The sequence below is a fragment of the Chrysoperla carnea genome, chromosome 2 (assembly GCF_905475395.1).
Source record: "Chrysoperla carnea chromosome 2, inChrCarn1.1, whole genome shotgun sequence".
Classification (NCBI taxonomy): domain Eukaryota; kingdom Metazoa; phylum Arthropoda; class Insecta; order Neuroptera; family Chrysopidae; genus Chrysoperla; species Chrysoperla carnea.
This window is the reverse complement of record NC_058338.1, coordinates 67,953,135-67,962,905: the sequence shown is the minus strand read 5'-3', so window position 1 is coordinate 67,962,905 and position 9,771 is coordinate 67,953,135.

The window sequence follows — 9,771 nt, the reverse complement described above, 5'->3', positions numbered from 1 at the left end:
AAACAATTATTTCTATGAGTCACTCATACATGCCTACTGAAAAGCTTTTATAAATAGTCAGGAATGCGTGACTGATTAAATAACTATTTTCTACTCTTAGTACAGTAAAAGCTTGTCAATTAAAAATATTTTTTTTTTTTGAAATCTTTATTAAAATAAAAAAGGTATTTATATTAAATATGATGGAAGCGATAAGAAAATCAGGTTATGCTTATCATTAAAAATGCGTTGCCATCCGATTTCCATATGTTATTAGTAAGTTTCTCAGCAAAATCTTTGATTTGATTCCTTATATCATGAGTTTACAAATTTGGAATGATAACTCTTAGATAAATGTGTTTTGCATTGTGATCAAGCTAAACGTGTAAGCAAAATTTCAGCACAATCAATTGAAGATTGATTAAAATTAAGTTGCAAGATTTGACCCAAACATACATACATAAGGACATTGTAAGTTAAATAAAAGCTTCTAAGATATAATGCGAGACAGTAGAAAATACATATTGAACAAAAACAGATTAAGGCAAAGCTATACGTAATACAGTTTGTTTATTTATTAACGGAGACCCTGTATATTGTAATGCATAATTAATATCATTTACTATATTTTAAATAATATTAAGTTTTTTTCTTATAATTATTATTTAACCTAAATAGATAACGAGATAATGTGAAATATGATTTTTAAATTTATGCACTTTTGTAAATAATAGGATAAATACAACATGCAAACTTTTTCATCCTATAAATTGTATTATATCAAAGCACTTAGCACATGGTAACGGGAATCATCAGAGAAATTTTATAAAGAGAACCATAAGGAGTTTAATTCTCGATTTCGTATATCATGAAAGCCTCTTAAATATTTACATCGAACCAATATTTACGATTAAACCATTTCACCAATTTCTGTCAATATTTCAGTAAAAAATTTCAAATGCATTTCAATGATAAAACAGAACGATTTTTCAAAAGTTTAATAAATGTTACTAAGAAAAATAAAAAAAATTTTTTTTTTCAATTTTGTTAACACTTCGTTTTTAGCAATGACACCGCACGAAGAAATGAACGAATAACTTGGGAAATGATAAATGGTTTGTTTTTAAACTCGCTTTCAATATATTATTAATATATAAAGTAATTTTCCATAGAAACAAGCTGAAAAATGAGAACTTACCGTGATTCCGATTGGTTTACTGCCTCAACGGATGTATATACGTCACTACTGCATTTTTAATCAAAAAATATAACTTTTTTTTAATTAATAATTAATTAAGTATTAATTTGAAGGAAAGTTATTTAAATATACTTAAGATTAATTTTTCTTCCATTAATATATGAATTTGTGTAAGACAAATTAATATAAGTTCTTAATTTTCAAAAATAAAATCTTAAAATTTTTTTCACAATACTTATTAATTTGCTTCATTTGTGATTGAACGACAAATTTTTAAATATGAAAAACTGAAATTTTTCTGGGATATAAACCCTTGTATAAGATTTTAGTGAGAAAATGATTTTTATCAAAATCGGAGAAAAAATGATTTTGAAAAAATGTATAGTGAAATTAGAAAAAAACTTGGAGCTTGGTAGTTATGACCTTGGAAATTAAAAAATCGAGTTCATTCGACGATTGGGTGAATATTTCTTTAGATATCACTTAAAATCTCATCAAGACTCAAATCTTAGCGGAAACTAACTCGTCACTTTAATTTAACTTAATTCGTCACTTTTTTCATTTGAGGTGTTACTATAGGAATTGATTAAGAATTACATAAATCATATGTCAAGATGTAACAATAGCCTATTAACTCGCTTAGTTTAATAGGTAATTAGGTCTTAAGTACATAATATTTATAAATAAGTAACACACAATATAATATAAATTAATAAATACCTTTACTTACATAAATACAGTTTGGTGTGACGTAAAATCGTCAAGTATCATAATTTATTAAGCAAAAGACTTAAGTAAAGTAAACCTTAAGTCACCTCAAAACATTATTATTATTAGTAAGAAGTAGTTATGATCTGTTATTGTTGATTAAAAACTTGACCACCACCGGATCTAGATAAGTACCGGAATGAAGATTTTTTTTTTAAATAAAGTTTTCTCATATAATAAATATTAGAACAAATATGTACGGGTGAAGACAGGTAAAAATATCTATCAATGGAATATTATTAAAATAATTATTTTCTTTTTAAATAATGTTGTAGGTATTTGTTTTGAAAAGTGGCAACAGAGGCCTCCACATTAAAATGACAATCAAATCATACTCAAAAATTTGATTTTTACGCGGTAAAACTTTTATTTTTCAAGTTCATTTTTGAGGGTGAAGATAGATATAGATACCAATTATTATAAGTTTTATTCTTAAAGACAAGTCGTCCCAATCTTTCTATGCGTCTGTATCTAAAGACACGTCATCATGCTCATGCTGCCCATCACGTTTTTGTCTTTGCTATACTTATCTACACGAATTATATAATGCGAAAATATTTGATTTTTTTTTTTTGTCCTGTTTTTTTGTTGTTGTAATAATATAAAGCTTTACCAAAATAAACAAGTAACATGTGCTGTACTTTATTTTTTTTAAATTAGTGTTCCACACGAAAATTGAGAGAAAAAGTAGTATTCTAGGACATGCCAGAAAAATTAATCCATGAACCCTCACTTTCTTTCGCGTGGTAACTAAGATCCTGAGCCGATGTGTAGCTAGGACATATATATTGCAGAGCGGCCATTTTCAAGATACATGATATGGGGAAATAAAATTAGTAAAAATTGAGAAAAATTCTGCGCATAACCAAAACCAAATGAGTTTCCTAATGATCACACTAACGTCACATACTGCCTGCAGACATTTCCCCACCTCTCCTTCCTCCTAAACTCCCAAAAAAGAAAAACATGGTTTGATTGGTATTTGTAACGTTACGTAACATTTGTGCGGTCATTAGGGAACTAATTTGGCTAAACTTTTTCAATTTTTATTCATTTTATTTTATGAGAAAAATTATCCTCATTGACTCAGGAGCTTATTTTTCACACGGAAGAAAGCTAAGGTTCATAAATTGCCCTTTGAAGTGAGTCTTTAGGTAGATATAGACGCATAGATTTCTGCATATTATAAAATTGCTTTCAATCAAATATTTCACTGGAAGAGACTTTAAAAATCAGCATCGATAAAATATTGTTCTTTGGTTAAAATTGTATAAAATACTTAAAAGCACAATTTCTAGAGGCTTCCTAGTTTGTAAGTAATTTTTGCTGACCAAAAACTTTCACACTATACTAAAGCATTCACTTTACCTTCAAATATGAATTAACCGTCGTTTATAGAAAAATCGTTTTTCCAGGCTTTTTCCTTTATCTATTTTTTAATAAGACTTTTTATACAATCAATACAAATTATTTCTAATTGAAATCATTTTACAAACTCGAACTCGTATATATATTGTTACAAGCGTTTTTATAATAGATACCACAAGAAGTTATATTCTAGTAGTAATCATTATTAGTATATGTAGCTTAACTAAGTATAACTGGGTAGGTATATAATATGTCGCTTATAACTAAAAACATATCTTCAATTGACATCTTAATATATACATTTTAATTCTTATACATATAGGTATATACGTATGAAGGTACTTACCACATACTAGTGTACCTAAAGTATATATTGAAATTATCACGAAAATACAATTAATTTTACATGGAGGTATTATGTGTTTTATAATTCTTATCAGTAGCATGCATATTATGTAAAACATTTGTGATGTTAATTAATAAATATTGGTATTTGTTAATTATTATGGGTGTTGACTTTGTAAATTGTAGAAACAAGCAGGCTGATAATTTGGCTTCACTACAAAATTAAACTCGGACTCGTTAGGTATTTGGCCTAGATAGAAAAAGACGATTTGGAGTCTAAGAGACGGCATAAGATCGATCTTCACCTATCTGATAGCCAGATAGGACATATTTTTTCAGAATTTTAATTGATTTTTTAACATGCCTATCATAGTTTTTCAATCGAAAAGTATGCATGGCTATTTTTAATTTCATTAATTTTAATGCAAGCCTATACCATTAATTTCGTAATTAAATTATCTTTCTTATGATACTAATTATCTTTCTTATGATACTTCGATTGGTTAACAGATTGGTGAAGCTAGCAATCAAGTATGAACTGATAAGCCAATATAAGTAACTACACCGATGTTAGCCAACCGACATTATATCAAAAGAAAGATAATTTTATAACAAAAAAGCGGTATAAACTTGCCTGTAAAAACCGTCCATGGAAAAAATTAATGAATATTATTTAATTATTACTTATTGTTGTTGTTTACTTATAATTATGCATACGATATTTAAATCATGGTCTATTTGATAATTTTTAATGTATAATATAATACATACAGACGTAAACTAAATATTGACAAATATCTAGTAATCTTAATTAAAGAGAATTTAAAAAAATTAATTGAATAATATTATTTAAATTAATAATATCCATGAACACTTTTTGATTGAAAAAATTTCATAGGCATGTTTAAAAATTAGTAAAATCTCATAAAAAATAAGTCTCAACCGGTTATCAGATGGGTAAAGATCGACCTTATACCGTCTTTTGCACTAATAGTTCGGAAAAAATTTTATAGATAAGCAAACTATAAGACTCAGGAATGATGAAAAAGTATGTAAATAGTGATTATAAATGTTAATCAATTTGGTGACGTCAAATTTAAACACTACACGATTTGGCGTGTTGTACAACAACAATTTTAATCACCGATATTTTCAATAAATATCTATTTAAAATTGTAGGTTAATTAGAATTTAATTTACTTAAATTGAAAGTTTTTGAAATCTTTTACCATGTTATGACTATTCCGGAATAGTAACTCGGATATAATATTACTCACTTTGGATTAATTGGCGAGCCCAGATACTTACATTGGGCCTTCTTCTACTTCATTTGCAATGTCTTGCAAAGTTATTTTGCTAACTGAACTGTTTTGCCTTCTTTTGTAGCAGCAGAAGCACCCAATACAGAGCGATCAATTCAAACTTCGCAACCAGATATATTCTTAAAGTCTAACCTTTAAAAATATGCAGAAAACGATTTCTTCAAATTTCTAGACCAGAAAACTGCCTTAAATTAAATAGGTACGAGGTTTCCGCGATGATTACCTCCTTAAACTCCCACGAAAGTGGTTCCATTTTCTATCGTGTCAATGCGGGAAAATAAAACGGGGTAGTTTCGCAAAGAAGCTTACATTTCAAAATTTCGTGTCCTGGATTACTAAGTAGGTAATACAAGAATTTCATATCATAACTTGTTAATTTTAAAACAAGACTTTGTGGCATATTTTAAATATATATTTTTTTAATTGAAGCAAATATATAAATATTTATATTATTTTAAGAATAAAACTTATAAAATAAAAATAAAAAAAACGATAATTTAAATATCCAATAACAATAATACGGCCAATAACATTTAAATTAACAGATAAAAATTCTTTTTAACACTTAACAAAATATAATTATCAATAAAATAGTGTTTTTAAAATTCAATATCAATAAAAATTAATTACATTATATTACTTGAAACCTTTAATTATTAATAAAAACTACTTTTTAAGAACATCTTATGTGGTTTGTTATATTAAAATATTCGCACTACTTCCATAAATACTCGATTAAAAAGTATACGTTATCGTTATTTATAGAGTACACCCAGAGACCGATTTTATTTTTTAAGAGTTATCTCATATGTAGGGGGTCTATCGGATCCAATACCATGTGAACACTTTACTGTTTATAATTACTTTCTTCATAATGCAAATTGTCTGAAAGTGGCCGTTACAGGAGACCATATGTATACCTGTTTGGTAAGCAATGACATTTGTTAATAATTTAATTTATTCTCGTTTTAATTGAAAATCAATGTATCCCAAGAAATCTTTATAGCGGTATCTTAATTCATAGCTTTTCTCGACAGTTTGGCGGTAAGCAGGCAATTTACAAACTCGACTTCATTTTTTACGTCTTGAGCAAGATATTTCAACTTTATATCTCTTTTAGTTTTGGAGTTATCGTGTTTACTGACAGGCAGGCAGACAACCGGAAATGGACGAATTAGGAGATTGATTTTATGAACACCTATCCCAAAAATGTGTTTATTGCATCAAGTGCTACGAACTTGGAACTAAATATACCTTGATATATATTACATACATAATATATAAAAATAGATTATATGGTATAAGGAGTACGATTATGACCACTCCTTTCGTCGAATTATCAACAAAGAATTACTGAGGGTTGTCGTAACCTGTTTCCGTTATTTTACAGTATTCTAAAATTTTTAGGACATAATATGCTCAATCCAGTAATTTTTATATTTTCTTTATACTAGTCTTTCGACTCTTCCAGTTTCTCATGTTAATGTTCCCGATCTAAATGTCAGAGTCGACTAGTCTTGTTCAGAATCTACTAAGCTTTCCTTGCGATTCCTCTATTTTTGTACTTAATTTTCGTCAGAAACAAGTTAATAAAATTTTAATTGTTTGTTATTGATGTGTTAATTTTACTAGAAATTAAAAAAAAGAAATATTCAATTTAATTCAAAGATTGTTTTCCAATAAATAGTAGTAGTATAAGTAACTACAAAGGTGTAATAATATAAGAAGATATTTATATTTTTTTTATTGTTAATTTAATCGTGTTTATATTTATAAAGTTGTGTATGTTTGTTTATAAATATAAATTTATTAGCTGATAATATAAGTGCCAATTTGATATTGATTTTAAATAATATAAATAGCTACAACTAAACATTATAGTAATTGACAATTTTGTAATAATAATATAATAATATTAATATATAAATAGGTAAATAAATAAATATATATATTTTTTTGAATGTTACAGAGAACTTTTAAAAACAAGAAGTAGGAGGTGTGGTTTGTAATAAGATAACATTAATAGGGTATTATCGTTAGTCAAAAATAAATCATGAAATTTGAAAAAAGTTAAAATTTATGTAAAAATATACTTAAATATTATGATTTCGAGTCATAAAAGCATATTTTTCTTTTAAAATATTTAAATTAAAAATCGTAATTTTTAAACTGTATATCACGTGATCTAAAACGCGGGTAAGCCCCTCTGTGATGTCATAGCGGTATGCGTCATAGACCATCAGCTAGGTCAGTGTAGACAGTTGGGTATAATATGTACATAGATAATAAGTATTTATATTTATTATAATCAGATGTCTATAAATATATCTGTCAAACTATAACAAATATAAATAAGTATTTATATTTATTATAATCAGATGTCTATGAATATATTTGTGTTATTTCGTATAGTGATACCCATATTACGTCATCCAATTGGATGTCCGCGTTTTTGACAGTTTAAAAAAGGTTTAAAATTTAATTTAAGTTTTTGGCAAGAAAGCGTGTGTATTTTTCCGAAATAAATTTTTGGTGCCGTTTTATTAGCAAAATCAACATTTTGAAGTAGTTTTTCAAAAATAGTGGAATACCCTTTTTAAAGAAATTTTTTATTAAATAATAATAAGCAGGTTTTTGTTATATTTTACGAGAATTTTAAGTAATCTCAAATTAAAAACCCCACCGTGTTAAATAAAGTCTGAAAAGAAAGTCCAGTAGTTTATATAACGACTTTAACAATCGGAACCCATCATTAGGAAGATTACTTATATTTTTTTGTAATCCCCTTTGAATTGCCTTTATTTTGGTACCATACTCGATAGAATTTGCTAATTTCTTTTTATTAACTTACTATTTGCTCCAAAAATCCACCATTCCGCCAGTCGGGTATATAATATTTTTAATTTTAAATAATTCAAGCAGTTAATATTATAATTTAATTTACGTCCAAGAATGCATAGAAAAACAGTCTGCTCCTACCTGCCATTATATAAAGTATTTGAAGCTCTATATAATGACATGTGGAGGAAGACTGCCTTTCTATGGTACCCATTCATTTGGCACATAACGTGGAGAACACTAAAATTCAGTTGATATTCAGATAACCTAAAAAAGGTATAGAGAGTCCATCACTCAGCCTCGTACAGGATAGAAATTGATGGTGATCCAAAGAAATGACCTTTCATATCCCTTATAACCAAGATTAAAGGTATTTATTAATAGTTAGCTAATCTATACTGATTAGTTAGCTAATCTATACTGATTAATTTGTAATTTATCCGAATTCACTGTTTTCAAGAAAATTTATTGGCACAAATCACACGTAATATTGACAAAAAAAAAAAACAAAAAATTGTATGCTCGGAAAAAATTTTGTTGGTATTAACTTGAGACCAAATTTAATATTTCTTTTCGTTTAAAGCTGTGTTATTATTGAATATTATTTGAAATAAAATGTTTCCGGATTATTTCTTTCTAAATTATTATTGTGTGAATCTTGTAAATGATCAATCATTTAATCCTGCCTTAATAAAAAAAAGACGAAAACAAGAAACATAGATTTATTATTAACTTTAAATTTAATATTTAAAGTAGTTAATTTATTTATAAAATTAAGTCAAGTAGAAATTTTATCTTTAAAATACATTATATAGATACGTTTATCTGACTCAAGTAAAGTAGTTTTAACAGCAATCAACTTATGTGGAAAATTGAATTTTAATTCATTCATATTTGATTCAAGAGATATCTTTTACTATGGTATGCATGTGACAATTATAAATATTTGCAACGATCATTTGAATCAGGTAGTGATTTTGTTTTGCTTACGCTTGGCAAATGTGCTACCATAAGATAAATTTCTATGAATGTAGGATTGAGATTTTTTTTAACATACAGAGTATACTGAAATCTTAAACTTAATACCAATAAAAGACAATTTGAAATATACGACCTATAGCCCGTTTTGTAGTTAACCAATGAAAAAATTATAGAGTTTGATGAGGTACAATGTGTTCCGACGTAAAAGATAGAATAGCACTTAGAAAAGAGATATAATAGTCAGTTAGAAAATTAACCTTCATAAAAAAAATTACAAATTTTGTTTAAAAATTTTTTCTTAAAATATGTCATAAGGTTAAGTTTATCGATAATTTCAATGGTCAGTCATGGACACAGACGAATGTCCTCTATTGCCCTTGATAACTTTTGGCTAAAGCGTTTTTTGTATTTAGTCTGTTTTCTTTCGATTAAATGCAAAAATGACTGATTTTTAAGTCGTATTTCCTCCAAAAGCGGACGATTTTCGAAAAAATGGATTAGACGAAAAATATTTGATTTTTATGAGGATCAACTCCCTAATTTAAAGTGTTATTATATCTCTTACCAGTAAGGATCTAAATTGGCTCTTAAAGAATCCCGAAGAATTAGGTCCAGTCTGATATCAGAGTATGATGTCCCTCATCACGCTTTGCAACTTTTTTGCAAGTTATTTTTGAATTTTTGAAAGCGATTTTGGAAAAGTCGAGATTATCTTGATGAACAAATAATCTGTTTATACATCTAAGCTTGAGTGTTCCCTTGGGATTGCTTCCAAAGGTCCCAGTCTTTCAATAAGGGGCATTCAAGAAAAAAACATGTTTCTGATTATGAATCAGGACATAAGGATATATATACAATAAAACATAACATTCCATTTTGTAGATAATAGATATAAAATAAACATTTAAATGACATTTAAACTAATAATATTATGCATATTATTAATGATAGTTCATGTGGAATCAACAACAA